At 36.3% G+C, this 21840-nt stretch overlaps 1 protein-coding gene across 8 annotated transcripts in view; it reads left to right on the top strand.

Moving 5' to 3' along the window:
- The window catches only part of INSC (INSC spindle orientation adaptor protein), a 128536-nt gene that overhangs the window by 50209 nt on the left and 56487 nt on the right, over positions 1 to 21840 (top strand). The gene's annotated exons all lie outside the window — the stretch shown is intronic.

A 21840-nucleotide genomic window follows, 5' to 3' on the forward strand; every position in this document is an offset into this window, starting at 1 on the left:
TACCCAAGTACCTCTTGCCTCTTGTATTCTGTATGTAATGAAGATCTGTACATCTTGTTGTGATCTGTTGATGTGGCTTTAAGCTCACATTTTTTTAGTGAATTTGGAGCAGCAACTAGTTTTGGTTGCACGTTAGTTTGTTGAAGTATTTGCTGTTTCATCAATCTTCTTTCTTTAATATGAAATGCCCCAGAATGAGACCTAGGGATGTGATTTCAGTGAATTAGCCTGCGTAAAACTATTCCCTTTTTATTTCATTCTAGTCTATTTTTCTTATACTGTCAATTCTTGTCAGCTGTTTATAAGCCACCTTTCTACTTACTCTGTATCTGCATGACTTTTATGCTTTGTAGCTATTTCTATTATTAGTGCTGATCCTCACAAGACTCATCTCTGCTTTTAATAGTATGTGGACTCTTCAAGAATCAACAACACATTTGTAAGCATGCACAACTTCAAGACTGTGCTCAAGTTCATCATCATAAAATCTTGCTTAAATACAAATGCTTTAAATGTTTTGTCTAATCAGTGGTTTTACATGTCCTCGTGCTACTTAGATACCTTCTGAAAGTACTGAGTTCTTTTTGTTTGATGGCTTCCTGTAGTATCTGCTGCTAATAACGAAGGGCTTGATTTGAATTTCTGGCTTTTCCCACCTACATCATGCAAAGTGTACTTCCTGCCTGATAAGCACTCCTTGTCAAGTGGAAAACAACATCTGTATTTCCTATTTGTATTTTACAGACTACTTATTGTTGCAGATCTTGTCCTTCTAATTGAAATCCTACATTCTCTATAATCAGTTTTGTTGGGATGATGTCAGGAACTCGCATGTCAAGGCTAAGAAACTCTAGAGAACAAATGCATGTTATCTGTGATATAGGATCTGAGAGTTGAATATTTTCTTTATTATTGTACTTCCACAGGCTGAATTTCTGCTTTATGAATTCTGGAAAACCACTCAAGAACATTATGCTTTCTATAGAGTTGAAAACAGGCTTGGAAAACTTTTATTTTGTAGTAGTAAGCCCCATGAACAGCATGTTACAGAAGAGAGAAGAGTGCTCTGCCAATAAAGCTGTGCATAATAAGCTTAGCTGTAGCACAGTTTGTGGCATCAATGATAAAGACCTTGTGTTCTATTCATTTCGCTTGATTATCCCATAGCAATTCAGTAAAGAATCATAGCTTAAGGAAGGGGGGTCTATCTTATCACAGTGCATTTTTTTTTCTTTTAGTGATTTATATTCCGCCTGTAATAAAACTGAGAGTAAATTTGTTTGCTTAGTTGGTACAATTTGTGTGATTTGTTGGTAGAAGCTAAATCATGGCTATTTTTTTGTATCCATGCGCTATTTCTAGGGAGGATTTTCAAATGTTGCTAGTTGACTGGATCCAAAGGATGATGTTAGCAAAGTAGTGCCTATTGATTTGCCATCATTTTGTAGCACTCAGGAGGAATATGAAGTCAACAGGTTTTTTCTTTGAATACAAGGGTAAAATATCTTTGTTCCTATATTCAGGATGTTAAAGTGTAGGTCAGCAGTTTAGCTCAGAGGCAATAAAAATAATTGCGTTTCACTTGTTCTTTATGTATTTTGGGGGAGTGCAAGTCTGCCAGAATTCAAGATTTTTCCTAACCTTTTCATTCTGATAGTTTTATCGCTACAGCTTTACATTAGTTGTATATTATACTGCAGAAACATGTTATATTACTTCCCAGAGATATGCTGCATAATATTTTATGTTGAACTCTAGAAGTCACAAAAGAATTCTGGCTTTTAACCTGAAGTAAGTTTGAGTTTGTCCATTATAGTAATTGAGAATTTAGAGTGGCTTTAAAGTGTGAACAAATAGACAAATTTAAACAATCTATTCAACTTGCCTCACAAGACCTTTCTTCATTAAATGTTGGTATTTGTGGCTTGGTCATAGTTAGGAACAGGTTTTTTTTATTAAATGATGAAGCATCTTTCATCTTTAATGGCTAAGAATTCACCCTGAATCGTATCAGGGTCAGGGATATATTTCAGAGTATGTGATACATAGTATGTGGAGATCAAACTGTTAGTATAGCCTTTATAACATAAGAAGCTTAATTATTTTCAGAATGTGTATTTTGAAATGTGGAATTCAGTAGAAAATTCTTTTTTTAAAAAAAAAATAAATATTTATTTTAAAATATTATTTTAAATATTTTTTTTAATATTAAGAAAATAGGCCCTATCTGCCTGCTGAATATCTTAAGATAACAAGCGTTGCACTTGAAATCTTTTCTGGATAGGACCCTTTCTAACTCAATCTTATTTCAGCAGTTTCTGCCTATGAGGTAGCTGATTTGCTTTATTCCAGCTGTAGCACTAAAGCACTTTTTTGCAGTTCACAGGCAGTGTCCCATGCGTATCGCCCGTAAACCCCACAGAAAAGAAAGACAAAAATGAAGACCTGAAAATGTTTAGTTTTGGTACCATCTTAAAGTACATAGGCATCCTGCTTGTTTGACCTATCTTGTTTATTTGCTGTAGAAGCCTGAGAAATGCCTTCCTCATTAAATACCATAGTCAATTTAAATAGCTCCTTTGAGATGTCGTTAGGCAATAATGTTATGTTATATTACAGTCATGAATAGCTCAAGAGCCCCACTCTTGGCTCTGTGTTTTCTCTGAGCTTTCTTGCACCAAAAAATGCTAAGCCTGAACTTCATCTGAACCTAGTATGTTAGCAGTGGGGAAGGAACTTGTCCCAGCAATTGTATGGCTAAGGAAGAGAAAGGAACACTAGAGCACTGCAGGTTCCAGACCAGTGTGATAACTTGGTGCCTTGTGACATGCAAGATGAGGAAGAGTGGAGGAACTGAGAGAGCTATGCATGTCCCAGAGCATACAGTCCTGCAGCTCACAGTCAGCCTAGCGCAGCCATTGAGCAGTGCTATGTACCTGGCAGCAGTGCTGTACTTGAGGGCTGAGGCTAATTTCCTGAGTGTAGGAAGGAGAGAGTCTGAAGTGGTAATGCTGGCACTGGCAGGTCATCCTGAATCTGTCCGTGGAGGGTTCTTGTCCCTGCCCTGCTCCACAGGAATGCTTCACACCCTGCCTGTAAACTACACCAAGGGATTTTTCTGGCTATAGTTCTTGGTGTGTATCTTTAAAAAATTTGCTTTGCATTTGTTAGTCAGCAAGTCTCATCACTTATGGAAGAGCTTGCCAGTTATAAAAGTCTTCAGGGAAGCAAAGCTATGTAGCATTAGCTGTAAGAAATACAGCTTAAAAGGAAAATGGACCCTGTGGTATCTACTCTTTGATTACTTTCCAGGTTTTTCTAAACTTGACCAATTACAGTAAAGACTGTATATTTGTTTTCCCATTTACAGAGTGGTATTGGAAGTCGGCTATTTTGCAAAACTGTTGTAGGGTTTGGACTTCCTAGGCAATTTTATGCATATAATGCAATCTGAAGTTAGTATTCTTCTGGCAAGAAGAAAGACTCATGTTTTTGCCTCTCATTTTAACAGTCAAGCCATATTGCTTTTGTTGTTGTATATGATTTAGTTGGATTTTTTTTTTCTCAGTGCTGGATGGCAATTAAGGATGCAGTCCTGGACACTGGCCTCAGCATATCTGAGACATCTTTCTACTGTAAAATGCAAGCTTTGAAGCATTCTAGAGATAGTCACTGAGCTTACCAAATGGGGGAAAAGTGACTGAAAAGGAATGTAGTAGTCCTCTTTATAGCAATACATGGTTTCATGGAACTCCAAAACAGCTCTAAATAATGAAGGCTTCCCAAAGCTCAAAAAGCTCATTGCATTTGCTATTGTTTTATTTTAAGAGAGTGTAACCATCGGTCTCCAGACAGACAGTAAGGTTTGTTGGAACTTTAGTTTTGGATTGAGCATTGTATGTCACTGTTCTTGGTTATACCTCTGATTAATTCCTTGACCTAAGGCAAATAGTTCACCTTCCTTTATCTTTTCTTCCTCCACCTAAGCCGGTGAAATGCAATAGAAGTCCTTATTAACAGACTCCTGCCAGCTGCTATTTTAATGATCCTTATGTAGAGCTTGGTATGGTATGACCTCATGCACCTTGTTTGCTTGATACTGTGTCTGCATCATCCTATTGGCCTGTTTCAAGTTTGATAACGCTGAATGCTATCTAGCAAATATTTCTACTAAATGTTAAAGCATTTCTATCACAAAAACTGGCTTGCTCTTTCTCTGTGCTGTATCTTGCTGTCAGTTTTATAGAGTTGTTGCCTGGCATGTAAGTTCACTGAACTCTCTTTTCATCAGCAGCTATAAAAGAGGATGGTGATTAATCACCCGTACCATGACACTTCTGAGGTGTTTTCTTTCAGACTGATTTTTAATAACTCCATTAAGGATATTTTAATGATCTTATTATGACAAGCTGAGACTTGACTCCTGAGCTATTTGCTGAAAATACTGGTACCATATTGTGCTAAATACAATATTTGTTGCTTCAGTTCATGTTTCCTAGGAATTTCTTCCTTACTTAATTGCCTAGTCTCTCTCAGTCTGGTTCACTGCTGCCTAGGGATGGTAGGAGGATCTTGTAATCACTTGTTCTCTAACCTGTAATGAGCAAATTTAAGAAGGGTAGCAGAACAATGCTACAACTTTGTAAATGGATTCTTGCTTTCTTCCCTTTTTAACAAATAGTGTAGTGATCTTAAGAAATACTCTGGCCTGACCCCATTTCTAGTCTCATTAAATTTGCTAGAGTCTGTGAATGGCTGGATTTCTGAGTTTGCATTAACCCTGAGGGACTTAGAGTGAAGGAGTGAGATGCATACAAGAGTTTAATATTAAACTGAAAGGTGATTGTTAGCAGTGGTGGTTGAATCTTTTTGCCTCTTACAGTATTGCAGTAGGTATGATGAAGTATATGTATGTTATTTTATTTAAGGCAATAAGCCTAAAGAACTATAGGTATGCAATTTTTTTTCTTTGCTTTTTTTTTTAAAGAAAAATCTTTTTATTAAGTTGCTTGTGTAGAGACTGTGCTTCAGGTGTATGATTTCTATATCATTCTTTTTCTGGATACTTTATTGTGGAAGCTATTCCAGGAATGCAATAGAAACAGAAAACATTCATGTCAGGGAAATATATTCTGCCCAATTAAAGATGATGGAAATATTTTACCACTATGGTATCAGGGTAGGCTGAGGGTATTAAGTGGATGGTGAGTTGGTTGAAAGCACCATTTTGGGAAGTGCTGTAGAGCAAAAGTGCCCTGTTCAGTAACAACTGTAATCTCAAATTATTGTGAACGTTATCAGCTTTGCATTTTAAAATGAACTTTGTAGATGAAATCTGAAATGCACGTGAAGGAAGTGAATTTGTTTCTGTAGCAGTGACAATTTTGATCTTCCATATTCAGGCAGATCAAGTTCACTTGTCTTATCTGTAGTTTAAGAAATAAATGGATTAAAAGGTAGTAGATGTTACATAGTTATGAATCCATGTTTTCTAGCTAGTCAGGAAACAAATGTTTCCAATAGAAAATTATCATTCATTCTTCCATTTATAAAAATAAATAAAATCTCAGAGTTCAGAACTAACTGCTAACTTTTCTTTTTTTTTTCTTTTTTTTTTTTTTTTACTATGTCAGTTTTCTCGAGTTACTTGTTTGCTAATTCACCTTTGATTTCACACTTGAATAAATGTTAGAATTAAGGAATAATTCACTTTGGAAGGAATCTTAGAAACATGATTCCATCTCCTGCCTGCAGTAGGGTCTTAGGGTCTTTTTTTTAGGGTTTTTTTTTGTTTTTTTTTTTTTTTTGTTTTTATTTTGCTTATGCTGATAACTTCCATGTATTTGTAGACTTTTTTTCCCCAACTTTGGTGAATCTTAATTTTGATGTAGCACAAATTATTCAGTTCATTTTGAGAGATAAATGTAGAAAGAAAACAGAAAAGACTGTGGAAGCAGTAAATTCAGCTAATGATTGATTACTTGTTCAGATTGCTTTTTCTGTATTTCAAGACCTAAAGTATGGCAACTGTGGTTCTGTGCACTGACTTATGCACCAGGCTTGGATTCTTGGTCAGTGATTTCAGAAAGATCATAAGATTAGAGATTTGTTTTTTGCTATATATGAAAAATGAAATTAATGAAATTTCTTCCTTTTTTTTTTTTTAACTTTTTTTTTTAAGCCACTTTTAAAATTAATTTATTTAAAACCAATTACCAAGGATAACATTTTCAGTGGAATGTGAAGGCTGTTGCACTGACTTCTCTTCTAGGCTTAGAGGATTGGACTGTGGCAGAGTAAATGGTATCTAGTCTGCAGTAAACAGGAGTTCCCCACTCACAGACGTTGGGTTGAGTATTTCACTGAAATTTTCAGGCTTCCACACTTCTAATGTCAATACTGGTATGCTACTATTCTTTTTCATTTTATTGTAGTCCAGTGTACTTATCAGGAGGGAGAAATATGGCTAGGCAATATTTTTCATGTCTGTTTTTTTAAATGTTTCCTTAATTGAAACTTCCAACACTAATAGTTGAGGCCGATTTCACCTCCTACAGCTCCTCTATCATTTAAAAACAAATGAATTTGTCTGCCAAAAATTCCTGTGGCACGGTCCTATTGTGGAAGGAGAGGGGATTGTGTTTATGTTGTGAGTGGGTAGAGAACCTAATGTTGTATTGCTCTTGGCTAAATTACCAGGAATACCATGGCTAAAAGTCAGTGCGCAGCTGCCAGGGAAAACAAGATTTCCCCCCCCCCCCCCAAAGCACAGTGATCTGTTCAGGGCTGGAGCTGCACTGAATGTTCTCTGTTGCTCAGCTGATTGGCGAGTGGCTGACCTCAGCCATTCTGAAAAAGTGTCTGATGGGCAAGTATGAAGACAGTCTGACTGAGCTGACTGTGCTGTGTGTTGTAAAAAGGGGGAGTGGTGTTGGTAATGAGAAAGGATTGTGCTTTGTGTGCATTGGATTCAACATTGCTTCAGTGTAGGTCAGGTTGTTGCAAAGGCATGTCCCTTAGCAAATGCCCAAATTAAACAATTTTTAATGTCAGTTTACGTATCTCATCAGTTGATCAACCCAAAATTTTGAATTTGGATCCTTAATTTAAATAACTGCAGCTCCCTAGCTTGGGTGGCATAAGCCAATCCTTCCCAGTGCATATACATCAGGCCCTTAAATCAGCTGGACAGTAGCCTTGAAAGACTGTGAAGAGCAGGGAAACATTTGAGAGATGTGCCAGAAGACCATGCGTGGAGGAAATTTGCAAAAGCACCAGTACTTTGTGTGTGCTACCAAGAACCTGTGGTAGTAGGGGTAAAAACTGAGGCTGGTTCACAACTGCTTTAGGGTCTCAGCCTTTACTTGTACCAGATCAGCCCCTGTGCTCCTCTAAGGTGTGAAACAGGAATCATAAAGCTTTGTTGTTCTTTTTAAGGGTAAACGTGTGTTCAAGACATTTCTCCTGTTTACTTTGTGAACTTCGTAGCAGCTGAAATACTGCTCTGCTTACAAATGAAATTGGAATGTTTGTGTGCATGCAACAAGTCTTCTTAGAAATATGTTTGTTTTTTTCTTTTTTCTTTTTCTTTTTTTTTTTTTCTTTTTTTTTTCTTCTCCCCAGTAGATATTTAGGAGAGCATTTAGCTCTCTGTGCTTCTTAATTCAATGCTATGTAGGGGTATGTGTGAAGTTACATGTATAGCGCAGCATGGGAAAGTTGATTTCAGCTTATTCTTCTAGCTAATCCTTGCAGGATCTTGTTTCCATGAAGTTGCTTGAACCCTCATGTGGAAGATATAAAAAGGATCCTTATGTTCCAATACTTTGTCACTACTGTGTTTATCCTCTTTTATCTTTTGTGGGCATTTGAGCAATTAATTCCCCTTTAGGGTTAAGACTTCTTTTTACGCATAACTATCTCCCCTGCTCTCCCCCTGGTGTTTCAAGGCAAGGTTTTACCTTGCAACTGTTTTCATTTTGTGCACCTGATGCTTTTACCACTGACACCTGAGCTGAGAATTTTCTGAGAGGTGCTTACTGAGTTTACAAAGCAAAATCAGAACTATGAGGGGAGGTTGCCCATCTGATTGTATTAGCTTGGTATAAACGTGCTGTCACAAATCTTCTCTTCTCCTACTCTGTTTCAGCCAGACTCACCTCAATGTATGTTTGTAAATGAACCCTTGACCATGTTACTGTCTATGAAAGATGTTAAGGATGACTTCATGTGTTTACCTGTTTCATGCTCCAAACAAATGCCTTTGAAAATATGCCACTTGATCGTTAGATAATTCAGGAAAGATTGAAGTGATAGATTGGAACATGAATATTGTTCCACAAACATAATGCAGGAATTATACATGCTTTATTTAGATGCAGTAAGATTAGGGTTTTTTTGTATCTGTATATAATTTTCAGTCATTCTTGTGCTGGAGAAAAGCAGTGCTGCTGCTCAAATTAGATCCTTAATCCATTTGTAATCAGAAGTGAGCTTAGTTATGCTTTATGTCTCAAAAGGCTTTAACAGTGAAAACAGCCTATTATCATCAGAGGTCTGTGTACATCCCTGCAGCTTGTTAGGACAAGTTTTCCTACTTCAGATAAATTTGGTACGGATTAGCTAATTTATTGTGGTTACATAAGACATGTTAGGATTTCAGGCATTCTTATATGTCAGAAATAGTCTAACTTTTTGCTAATAGGCAGCAAAGTCCTGCTGATATTGGTCATCGTGCTGTTCTGGGTTCCTGTGCAGCTGGGGGGCCAAGAATTCTGTCACTCCTGGGTACCTCTGCAAGCTGCAGGCAGGTGCTTCATTTGCTTAAAGAGTATTTTAGCTGCTAATGGTACAAGCCTTTTTTTTTTTTTTTTTTTGACTCTTTTTGGATAAATTGAAGTGAAATGAGGTGCTGTAGGACCTTATCAAGTCTCCATTAGCTCTTCTGAAAGCTCAGATCATGTATTAAATTAACAAGAATTCTGAATGTGGTTGGGTAAGAACTGTATCTTCTACTTGAGTATTTGAGGTTTCAAATATATTTTTTACTTCTGTATATAGGTAACACTTGTCTATTCCGCCTAAATATTTGAAGCACTAGAAGCTCTACTTTCTCCTAGATATATACATATTTTTTAAATTGGAAAATATAAGCCACTGAAATGGAAACTTCAGCCTAGGTTTGTGATAAGTACCTTAGTATTTCTTGAGATATATATGTATATATATATGTATATATGTATATATATAGAGAGATAGACAAATACCAAATTAAGAAAGCAAACCCAGGAGGAAAAAAAAAAAAAAAAAGCAAACACTGACAAAAGCAAAACTTGAACCCAGCCAACCAAAACACAGGACCTGCAGAAAATGATCAGGGGATGATGAAAAATCTAGCCACGTTTAATAGAACAGGAGAGCAGTGAGACAAAAATGATATTCCCCAAATACAGGTAGACCACATTGTCCCATCCTTCCCCAGACTCTGGGCAGCCAATGACACTTGTGTCAGTATTGTTCTTCAAAGACCTGTTTTGTTGCATTTTTGCTTAGATTATTTCAAGTCCTCAAAACTTGTGAGAACTTGTCAGATGTCTGGAGGGTCTGGGTGATGGGAAGGAAGAGAGAAAAGCCAAGACACAAGTCAGCTATGTTTGTTGTCAGTACACATCTGGCGAAATACAGACAGAAGAAATTTAACACTGTTTTTGCTGAATCAGTATAGAGTAAAATTGCAGTATGTAATATTTATTTTTTTATTTATCTTTTTTTAACTCCTCCTGCAGTAGGAATAGAATATAGCTTAAAATTAAGTCTTGGTGAACAATTACTGTTTTGTTTGGGATTTCTATTACACTGTTACTTACTCTTTTTTTTTTTTTTTTTTTTTCTTTTTCTCTATTAGCCATTAGTATGTTCATTGACACTTGGTTTCTGTTGCCCAGTAGAACTTGATTTCTTTACTTATTTTACATAGCCGTAAGAAGGAGGGAGGTCGAGTCTCCTAATTGGTTGTTTAGTTTTTTTAATGACTGCGTTATTGGTAACAGAACACAAGGTATCTGTTAAAACTTTTTGAAAAATGTGTCTGTTTAAATGATTAATTCCTGGAATATTTCTAAGTAAAATGTTATGTTTTCCAAAATGGGGATTGTGTAATTTCTTCGCTGCTTGTAATTAAGGAATAGAGGTTCAATTTATTTATTTATTTATAAAATGGATAATTTTTCATTCTGTGAATAATTTTTCACTATAGCCCAGGTTAGTAATGAGTTTAGAGAAATGGAACTTATTTGGGAAGGGGATGATGGAGAGGAAAACAAATCTCCCTTAAAATTGTGCCCGAAGTGCAAAGTTGTGATCAAATGGTTTCAAATTTAGGATCTGGATGTGAGGCCTTTGAGTCCTTCCAGGTGCAGGAGTCAGAGTGAAAGCTGGAACCTGAATTCCACATCCTTTTCCTTGCACTTACTGATGTGCCAAGTTATCTCAGCAGTCCCAGCCTGATTTGTCTCCACAGTAGTTACAGAAAAGCATACCCAACTTGACAACTGATGGGCTTTGAGAAACCATTTAGAAGATGCTGTGAAAATTTTATGAAGTATTGAAAGTAATTTAATGAATCAATTTAGATTTAGTCTTGCGCTCTGGAAAACAGTAAAACAAAGATATCTCACAGCACACTGGATCTATTTGAATTTGCTTCTCTCTACAGTGAAGTCACTTATTTTCTGTATGTGTTCTGGCAGCATGAAGGATTGTTAATAAGTCATTTGACATATACACAATTACTTCCTTCCACTGAAAACCCTGCTCTTATAGTAAGAATGGCAAAGAGAAAGTGAAAGAGAATATTGAATGAATAAGTCATTTATTTTTTTGGCACGTATCAGTCATGAAGTTCTGTTAACACAGTAATTTATGTGAAGAAAATTTTAGTCAGGACTGATATCTGTAACAAACTTCATAGTATGGGATATTTCCTTGCTTGCAGTTCTGTTATGTTTTCACATTAAATTTTCTTACTCCACTATGAGGAAATATAAGATATATTAGAAAGCATATATAAAGAAATACATTATAAGGCATTACAGTAGACAGTAACTTGGTTAAACTTACCCTTCTATTGTTTTTAATACAAAATAATGTGCTTGCATAAAAAATCAATTTATATGTGATGTGAGGGGATAATTCATTGAACCAGGGATATTACTTTAAAACCCATGTTCACATTTATTACACTTTTTTCCTCTTGTTAGCTTTTTCCTATGTTCCTTTTGTGGTCAATTAGAGTTTATTAATGCTAAATAAATAATTAAGAAGGGATAATTGCCTTTTGCACAGTAATACTGTAATGATGCTTTTTTTCCTAGAAAATATCACTGTTCTGTCTTAATGCACAGCAGAACATAAAACCTGTACGAATCATGGGTAACCTCATTTGTGCCAGAGATTCACTGCCAGGGACCCAAAGTCCATTGTCACTAGATGAAGAAGAACAAATGGATTCAGTGCTTCATCCTACTCACTAAGAGAGGGCGGGGGGGGGGGGGGGAGGGGGAAAGTCACTTTTTCAGCCTTTCTGTTTGTCAATATTTGTAACATTCTCTCCTGCCCTCTAAAAGGCACCTGGCTCTATCCTCTGTGCAATGTCATTCCTTTCACATGCTCCCTTCTGAAGAAGATTGACATCTGTGTGGTGGTGCTCGTCAGCACATCTTGAGCATCTGAGATTATTAGAGCTGCTGTGAACAGCAGCAAGGTGAAAAGTCCTCACTAATGAATTACTTCCGAGGAGTGAACAATCTACGGGACTCTCACCCTTCTCATCTATACTTTTACCAGGAAATCAGCCTGTGGCTTCTTCCTCATCTTATTCAGCATTTTGAGGAACCCTCTGGAACTCTTTTTCATGTTTTGGGATCCAGTTGCTCTGTATTTTAGAATTTAATGAGACTGTTCCAGCTCAGGCATTCTTTTCTTTTTGGCTATTGTCCCTCATTCAGCAGTCCCCCTCTGGTGGTAAAAATAATAACTACTCATTTCCTTTCTCCTTTTTTGCCATGTAGCCTTCAGAACTCCTCTCAGGATCGCTTTGAAAATCTTAGTGTTTGCTTGCTTCTCTTAAGTGTTGTCATAGTACCTGTACACTGCAGCCAAGATCCGAATTCTAGGCACAACTTTAAGTACTAAAGCAAGGAAATGTCTCATCCTCTATAAGCTCTGCAACGGAGAGCCAGTCTGGCAGAAGGCAAATGTGGCAGAAAGTGACAGAAATGGCTGGGGTGTTAGTAGAAAAGAAAAGAGTGGAACCCAACTTCTGTGATTTCTATTCAACCAATTTATCCATTAGGTCTCTCTGTTCTTCTGATTGTGGTTGGAGGGTGACACAGGCTTTAAGTAAATTAAAAAAACCACAAATCTGGCCTTGTACAGAAAACGGGGTGCAGATATCTCATTCTTTTGCTTGGCTCAGTGATCTCTCTCTGACAAGTGGGCAGCACATGTAAACAGAAAGAGGATGAGCAGAGTAGAGTGACAAGGGGGAAAGAAGTCAGAATCTGAAACATTTAAAAAACAAAAGTGAAACAGGGTCTTTTAGCATTATGCCAGAGCCTAAAACAATCTATTTTGGGGGGAGGAGACAATGTGTACAGAAGGAAAGTATGCCATGTCAACTCCTGGTCTTCCATATGCAGTTGTTGGTTGTATTGTAGCCTAGCCTTTAGCAGTAAGCTGGGTCCTTGTGGGAAGGCTCATGCAGAAATTCTAGGTTTGCTAAATAACTTCTTAAGAGGAAATTTGACAGGCTATGATGCCAGTATATACTGTCTGTTATGTGTTCTCCAATGAGATTTTTAAGAAAAGCCATTTAACATATATTAATTGTATGGATTCAATAAAAAGAGATTAAAAGAGAAAAAGGTAAGGAATGTTTACTTCATACAAATAACTAGTAAGGATTAGGTACAAAAATGTGGGAAAAGTACCCTGACTAAATGAAGATGCAATTATAGGTACCAACAGGAACAGTAACCATCTAGCTTCAACTGTCAGAGGCATAGAAAGCAAAGAAGCATATCTGGGAAAAGGAAAACACAGTTCAATCCATGGAAAGTGGGAGAAGAACTATTCAAGTGCTGAAGTAGCTAGCAAATTTCTGTATCAACTTCAAGAGGAAAGCAGAAGGATGTGCTTATATCTAGCGAACATGGGAGGGTAGGACAAGAGGCAACTGGAATGAAAAAGAGGAGAAACTCAGGAAAGGAGCTCTAAGAGAGTACCTAAAAATTTGAGATTAAAAAGGAAACAGGTGAATGTGAACCTGCTGAAAATGGAATGCGCTAAATAACCTCCTGATCTGTCATGAGGTAACCTTGTTTTTCTATTTTCCCTCATAAAAAAATCAGTGGAGATTGCACAATGGTAATTTACTGGTAAATACAGCAAGACATAACTGTCAGGCAAAGGGTGAAACAGGAATGGACAGTCATAAGGGTTGTTTCTGAAAGAAGATAATTAAAAGCAGACTTCAGCTATTTCTCTCCATACTTGTTTTTATTAAAATGTTTCATTTCGTGAGTGGCACAACTTGCTATGACTTAAATTTTGAAGTATTGCTAACAAGATAATCTTGAGGCCATGAGTAATAGGGAGGAAAAAAAAAAAGACTAGTTGAAATGTGGGTGTACTAATTCCACTATGCAAGTTTGTTTGAGGCTTGATTTGATATCAAACATGATATCAGGTATCAAAAAAAGGGTTTTGCAGCAGCCACCAGAATATTTCGAGCAAGGGGAGTAAGCAGGAGAAGAGCAGTAAAATCAACCCAAAGAGTTTTGCTTGTTAATTTTTTTTTATTATTATTATAAATCAGAAGCTGAGAAGAGTGTGTTCTCTTTCTAAAATGTTTTAAAAGATTAATTCTTATGTAACGTGGAACTTGAAACCAAATGGCAATGAAATAACTATTAAGAAATTTAGATGAGAAATAAGATGTTATTAACAGAGTACTGAGGTTCTAGTCTAGCTGCTTAAAAGAGCACTTATGAACCCACAATGAACTATTTTGAGTTCAGTTTTAAGCAATTTTTGAACACATTATCTGATGCTATCAGATGAGTGCATTTGGTGAGAAGGTTTAATTTTCATTTCTCTGTTTCCACAGAAGCATGTAAATATGCTTAAATGTTGGATTCCTTTGTTATAAAAAAATAATATAGCTTTCTTTGACTGAGAAGGTTTAATTAAGGCATTTCTAACACCTTATTCCATTATTTGTGACCCTGTTGCTAGTTTCTATCTTTTTTCAGTTGTCTGTTGAAGGGTTAATGTCCTAATGCAATTCTCGGATAGTCTGCTGTTGGTTTTTTAGCTAGAGTTGCTGTGAAAAGATGTGACTGTGTGTCCCCAAATTACTGTCCTGAATGATACTGATCTCATAAGCCCCTGTAAAATGATTGTTGCTTTCTTCATTAAGTAAAACAGGCTTTATTTAATCAGTAGGGTTAGGACCTTAAGTGAGTAAATGGCAAAAGGTGAAAAGCTAATGGTGATGCTCATAATGCATGTCATAATTTCTTCGAAAAAGCTGTACTGTTTGTTATTAAGCTACAAATTAAGGCAGACTTGGAGAAAAAATAAATGTTCAATGAGGTGCTGGCCCTACTTTCCTGAACTCTCATGTTAGTCTCCAAATTAGTCCTTTCTTGCAATTGCATCTGAGCATTTCTGTGATCTGTGAACCTGGATTATTTCCTGTGTTGTTTATCTCCTTCATATTTCAATTTCTCTATCCCTGCTGTGTATTTACAAGGTTTCCTTTTAGGCCATGTTGTTCTTAAAAAGTAGTGAGGAACACTGCCCTCTGTGATGACAAGCTTAGATTGAGCATAAGGGAATCATGAACTGGGATGAGCAACCTGAGCATACTTTTTCCTGTTGTTGGCTTTGTTGTCCCTTCATTCATTCCCCATTGCAGGAACCTCTGAGCTATTTATGGGAGCTAGAACTCTGGTATTTGGACAATAAGTAGCAATTTAAATGTATGCTGACAACAATTTCCTTTGAGGTTATCAACACACTTCAGTCACCTAATCAGATTTAATGTCCCAAAACAAGATTTAGGCATGTTTTGAGTAGAGCCATCTTGTGATATTCCATCAGGTTATGCTGTTCTGTGTTTATTGGGCTGCACACAATCCAAAGTCATGGACTCGGGTATTTCATACAAAGTGAAGACCTCTCAGCTCTGGTATCATGTTTATTTTGGAAAAATATAATGTATGATTTTTCAAGGCACAGAGTGTTATATGTACAAGAGCAAAAGTGCCAGAATCCTTGCCACGTTAGTACTGCCTCTTCCATGCGGTAAGAGAATAGCTCTTTATTTCAGGACCTCTCCTCAAGATAGAAGGGATAACTACTTCATCCAGCTCATCAAAGAGCAATTTGCTTGTGAATGAAGGGAATCTGTTTAAGGCAGGACAAGTAATCGAGTAGCATGCTGAACAAAGGACGCAGATCTTGGTCAGCTGAATGTTTTATTAATTTAATGCTGAGAGATAGCCAGAATTATACATATTTTGTAAATATTAAAAATTGAGACAAGCTGATCCAGGAATGACATCAGAAATAATTGCAAATATCAATGATATTGCGAATGGAAATTCAACAGTTATGTGTTTAGTTGGCGATCATTGTGTTGACACTGGCATACAGTTCATTCAGCTTTGTCTGCAAGCAAGTCAAATGGAGCCTTATGTTATCATTAATTTGCTGTTAGCAGAGTTTATTTAGCATTTCTATCCATATCCCGCTAGGAAATGCTTTTCTCTTTTATGGTTGTCTTTACACTCTGTGAACTCAGTGACTTTTGTGCTTATGGAGATATCTGCTGTCTTAACAATGAAATGTACCAGACACGAAGTGAAAATCCACAAAACTAGGCTGAACTAGTTCCTTTTGTCTTCTGCCTATCTCTTCAGATGACAGAGGCTGGAAAGGACCTGGCCCTACTTAAGAAAATTAATATCTGTGAAGCTTAGCCTAAGTTTTACATAAGCTAATTGCCAAACTGAATTGGTCTGTGATTTTATATTATGTCTTATGTTCTACAATATGCCAGTAATTCTGGGACAGTATAATATTTTCCAGACATTTTTAGGGGGACAACTTACAGTGAGGATTTCTCAGAAAAGCATAAAGATCTGAGAAGAACACTGGTGTAGCACTTAATTCTAAATGATTTATGTGGCCTTTTAATTAGGTGCAATGAAGCTATAGTTAATTTACATACTGTAACTTACCTAGTAGAAGTGTTTACTGTTGTTTAGTGTTTTTACTTTCTTTAGAGACATTTCCCCTATATTAGTAAATGCATACAATTGCACAGAATGCAGCAGTCTGACTACAGTTCTAAGATTCAAAGACTTGTCAGCATTAGATCTCCCTGCAGAAACAAGATGGGTGCCTAACAAGATGCAAACTCTTTGTGTTTTTAACACATTTTCTCCATAGTAGTGCTGACTTGAAGGAGGGGCAGGTGGTTTCAGTAATTGCATTCTGCCCAGTTCAGTGGCACTGAAGTTTCATTAAGTGGTAAGGGGGGTCACTGCTGGTTCATAGCCAGATGAAGATGATTATGGATATCAGTTACCAAAAAAGTAGCAATATTTTGGTGTCATCAATCAATAAAACAGTTATTTTATTGCCACCACGATTAAAAAAAAAACACCTGTGTTTTGCATATGATCTTTGAGTAATTATGGTTTTGTTACCAATATTTCTGCTCATTGACATTCTGCTTCCTGAAATTAGTGGTAATAATTCCATTACTTCTGCTGCATTTCTTTGTAGTTTAAAGCTACTCCTAAAATAAACAAGCATTGAAAGGTGGAAAGGTGATCAGTGCTGACTAATATTCCTGTTTTCTAGGATAAACTTTGAAATACTTGGTTGGCTACAGCGTATACAGTTTCCTTGTGCTCTTCTGTTTTGAGAGGTGTTTTGAGGGCTGTGGTTCATATTATCTTTCAAAATAACTTTATTTGGAAGAATTAATGTAATGATCGTTTAAGTGTTGACATTAAAATTCAGGCTGTAATATAACCGTTTTTTTTTTGTTTTTTTTTTTTTTTTTTTTTTAAGACTTGGAATTACTTTGCTTTTCATTAATGTTATCTGAAGGCTTAATTGATAGAAACGGCTTAGGTTATAAGGGACCCCAAGTTCCATCATCAAGTTCCAGCCTCTCTGCCACAGGCAGGGCTACAAGCCTCTGGATCTGAGACTAGACCAGGTTGTCCAGGGCCCCGTCCATTCTGGCTGTGAACACTGCCTGTGCAGAGCTTCCACAACCTTTCTGGGCAGTCTGTTAAATATTAAATTCTTCTTCTGCCTGTGAATTTGAGTTGCTGATATACCAGGAAAAAAAGTCTAATCTAGGAGAAAAGTGAACACTGTCCAAATCATTGGACTAATCCTTTAACTTGCCACATCAATTATAAAGCTAAATATTCATAGACCCCAATTATTCTGAGTGATCTTCAAAGTAAGTGTGTTCACTTAAAAAATCAGTTACCCTACAGGTATTCTGTATCACTTAACTGTCTCCCTAAATATGTTAAATTTTTGCTAAAATTAGCACAAGTATATCACAGATCCACAAGGCTCTTACAAGCAATTAATAGTGTTAAGTGACTTGAGTATAAATAAGAGCCTTCTCTAAGGCTCTTCACTAAATCCTTCCACTGATAGTTGAGTTGTGCTGTCTATTATATTAATGTAGAAACTGGCCCTGGGAATATTGGGTACCTATGAATAATTTTGAATAGATGCATTAGAAAAAAATTAGAGATGAGTTATGTTCAAAGAGGGGGCTAAATCCATTCAAGAAGTTGTTTGTTGCCAATTAATTACCTGCTGCTAATTAGAATAATAAATTTGAGCAGAGTTGTAAGTCTTGGCAATAACTTTCACTGTAGACTTATCTGGAAGCTGCATTAATGCTATCATTAGGATCTGTGATAAATCTGTCATAATAGGTGAAAATGGATAAAAAGACTAAGAAGCCTCAAGAAAACATAATTCTACACAGCAGAAGTCTTTACACTTTATAAATGTGATGGCCCCTGGGAATATTCACGTGAATTGATTAGCTCAGCCTTCCATATACAAAGCACAAAACTTCTGTACTTATTGAAATTCAGCATAAAAAATGGAGGCATAATTCTTTTTTATGATAACACTTGCAATTTAAAAAAGTATGTGTTTCTGCCAGTAAAACTATAGTAAAGAGGTCCAAGCTGGAAGCTGTAAATATTATCTAGTTATTATTTCTTTACTCTTGTGCTTCTGTATTCATATCACACCAATGTGAGAGAGAGAGGACTGCCCTGTAAAAGGGGTTGCTGGGTCTGTCCTAAGGATCGTGTGATTCATTAGCATACTACTTATTACTTAAAGAAAGAAATGCTGGTAACTCTGAAAACAACATATGTATTAGAAATGTAAGATGATAATGATTTTCCCATGCATCCTTCTGAATGATGAAACTGAAAATCAAAGCATTATATAGCGTGGAAATGTCTGTGTGGAATAAGGTCTTAGCTTCTGTTGAAACATACTTCCAACATGCTGTTGCTCTAAGTTGGTTTCAGTCAGATGAATTTGTCAGAATACAGTCTTTAAACAGACGTTTGACAGGCACACTAGAATTCAGTGTATTCAAATCACTAGTTACTGAAATTCAATTGAATGATCTTGAAAACTTCATTTCTTTTACAGCCTTAATTAAAATAGGGTGACATCAAATAAACGCTTTCTTTTGAATTTTTATTTTGCACCAAATTTCTTCTATTTTTACATGAAATGCTGCTTTTTTGGTGTGCAGTATTCATAAATTGCTGTCTTGTCAGTATGCCAAGGCATACTAAATTAAAAAATATTAAACTAGTGGAGAGCTAACTTTATACAGGAAGGTCTCTGCCAGTTAACCACCTAATGGTTTTTAATGAAACAGAACTGAGCAAAATCACACCATTAAGGTCCCTTATCCTTAAACCAATAATGCTCAGTATATTTGTTAACTGCCTGAAAATAGTTATTATAGTGGGGTAACAACACTTCCAGATGATGTGAAATTGATCAGGTTAATTCAAATTAACTACATCCACACAATCACTGAAGTACCTGTTAATACTGAGTCACTAAAAAAGTAAGATATCTGGTTAAATTGATTGTTAATGAGCACAGTAGGAAATGTGAGGAGGAGCCAGAAACTGAAGAACAGTCTTACACCATAGGGCAACTAACTCTAAACTATATTATCACTTTTATTTTCATTCTGAAATAAAAATAGTTATGCTTTGTGGAAGATAAACATGAAATAGTTCCCTTCAAAGCACTTAAGTAAAGAAAAGTAATTGGGGGAATTCTTGGAAAATGGAGATGTACAGAAAATACAATCCAAATATGCCGTTATATGATGCATTTGAAGTTTGGATGTTGTATGCTGTTCCTGCATCTCATCTTGGAAGGCCAGAGGATAACTAGAATTGTTTTTAGGAAAAATGGGGAAGGGTAAGCAGATGATCAGAGGTGAGAGATCACTTCTGTACGCTGACAGATTGGATAAGCACAGTTTTGATGTATTGAAAATGAGCTAAATCAAAGGAAATCAGTCACAGCAAAAAAAAAAACCAAAAAACAGTGAGTTGTACAAAAAGGGCTTCTGTGGATCTCTCTCTTCAATTTCTCTTATACAAGAACTGCAGAACTTGTATTAATATCCCAATGCAGCAAGTTTAAAATAAGCAATAAGAAATAGTTGTTCATACAAACCATAATCAAAGTGTAAGCCGTTGTCTCTTGATGTTGTAAAGGCCAAAAGTTTAAATAAATCCAAAAAGGGATTAATGGCTACTTTTGTTTCATGAATTGTGAAAACTTCCTGCACAGACGTGTGTTTTGGCTTAGGAAGTTCATAAACCACTAATTGCCAGAAGATGGGAAGGAGGGGTTGCTTGGCTCCTGCATTACCTCTTGCAATTGTTCCTTAAGCATCTGCTAATGGCTGTGTTGAGAGCAGGATAATGGGCTAGACAGGTTTTTAATCTGTCCCATTATGGGTGTTTTTTTTTTGTAGGTGTGGTAATTTATTTATTTTTTCAGTAATGGGTGACAAGATGGAAATTTTCAACTTGTTTTGAGACATCATTAAATGCTGTCTGGAATATGGTTTTTAAAAGTTAATTAGGACTGATTCTACTTGGCTTTCCTTATTTTAATATGCAAAAGATAATCTGCAAATTCATGCGTTGAACGTTCGGAAGATTTTGTCTAAGTATGTGGAGAAGTGAATGAAAGCAAACAACTCGTATCTTGCTTGACTAATCATGAGATTAGTTTAAAGCATAATGTATCAGAAATGTTGATGTAGTGAACACGGATTTTTCAGTAGTCCCTTGGTCTCAAAGAAGGCAAATGGTATTATTTCATCCAGTGGAGTTAAAGGATGTTAAATTTCAGATGACCAAAATTTTATGTTACACAACTGTACTTTGGTCAATTACTTTAGTAAGAACTGAGACAAATGAGAATTTCTTTAAAATCATTTGTGTACAATTTTAAAAACCTTTTTTCATTTTGGAGTGAAGATTTCTATTTGAGAATAAAGGAAACATAAGCTATTTCTTTTTTAAGCCAACTATCCTTATATTTGAGTTTTCTCTCCATGTGAATGTATAATATAAGAGTTAATTCATACTTACTAAACAGAGATTTAATCAATTATCATAGTGCACTTTGGAAATGAAAAATACATTACTCTGTCAAATGAGTTTATCCTTTACTGCACACAAACTGTGCATGTCATTATAAATCATGATCTCAAACTTCTGGAGTTGTTATTTTTGTCTATTAGGAAACCTTGTTTCACATCCAAAAAGGCAATAAGGAGACTACATATAGTAGGAAGAAAGTGAACCACAATCAATCATAAAATACAATTACACAGTGCTCAGTGCTGAGTAAAGAACTTAAATAGCAGCAGCTTGTGATGTTTAAAATTAAAAGAAGTTTCGCTGTATTTGGTGAAAAGGGAAATTGGATCAATGAAACTGATCCCTTGTATCTTGTCTGCTGTTTATTTATGTAAAATATTATACTTGAGGTTAGCCTCCTGCATATGTTTGTAGCCAAAATTTGGTAATTTGTGCAGCATTACCTCAGTGGTCTGGAAGGGGATCTTCTGAATTCAACTGGTGCTGAGCTCAAGAATTGAAAGGTCCTTCCCTGTGATTGTCTCTATCTTGGCTAATGCAATTTCAGAGTCAGTTCTAACAGGAAGGCTTTTACGTAACAGCTCAGGACATTGGACTGGATGATCTTAGAAATCTTTTCCAACCTTGGTGATTCTATGTGTTAACAGCTGTGCCTCTGTCAGAGTGTGCAAGGGCTCAAAGTGCAGGTTCATTGCCCTCGTGCTGGCCAAGGAGTTTCTTACAGCCTCGCTTGTTTACAGTATGATTACTGTTGTGCAAAAATGTGCTCTGGAAGTCAGATATGCATATTTTATGGACAACAGTGAGAAACATGAGAGAAGGTAAAAGTTCTCATCAGAAAGAAGAATACAGTTGAAGTTTATGGAGATTATAATGCGCGAGAAATTGATGTTGCTGACAGTACCGTTAGTTATCTTGGTTTGGCTGTCCCAGAGTCAATGCAAGGGCTTTGGAGAGATACTGCAAGGTAAAACTTGTCCCGTGCAGAGACTGATAGGTGAAGTGTATAAAAAAACTTAAAGTGTAGTCCTAATAATAGCAACCAAGCACATAACTT

The sequence above is a fragment of the Coturnix japonica genome, chromosome 5 (assembly GCF_054131305.1).
Source record: "Coturnix japonica strain WE chromosome 5, WE-NBRP24, whole genome shotgun sequence".
Lineage (NCBI taxonomy): Eukaryota > Metazoa > Chordata > Aves > Galliformes > Phasianidae > Coturnix > Coturnix japonica.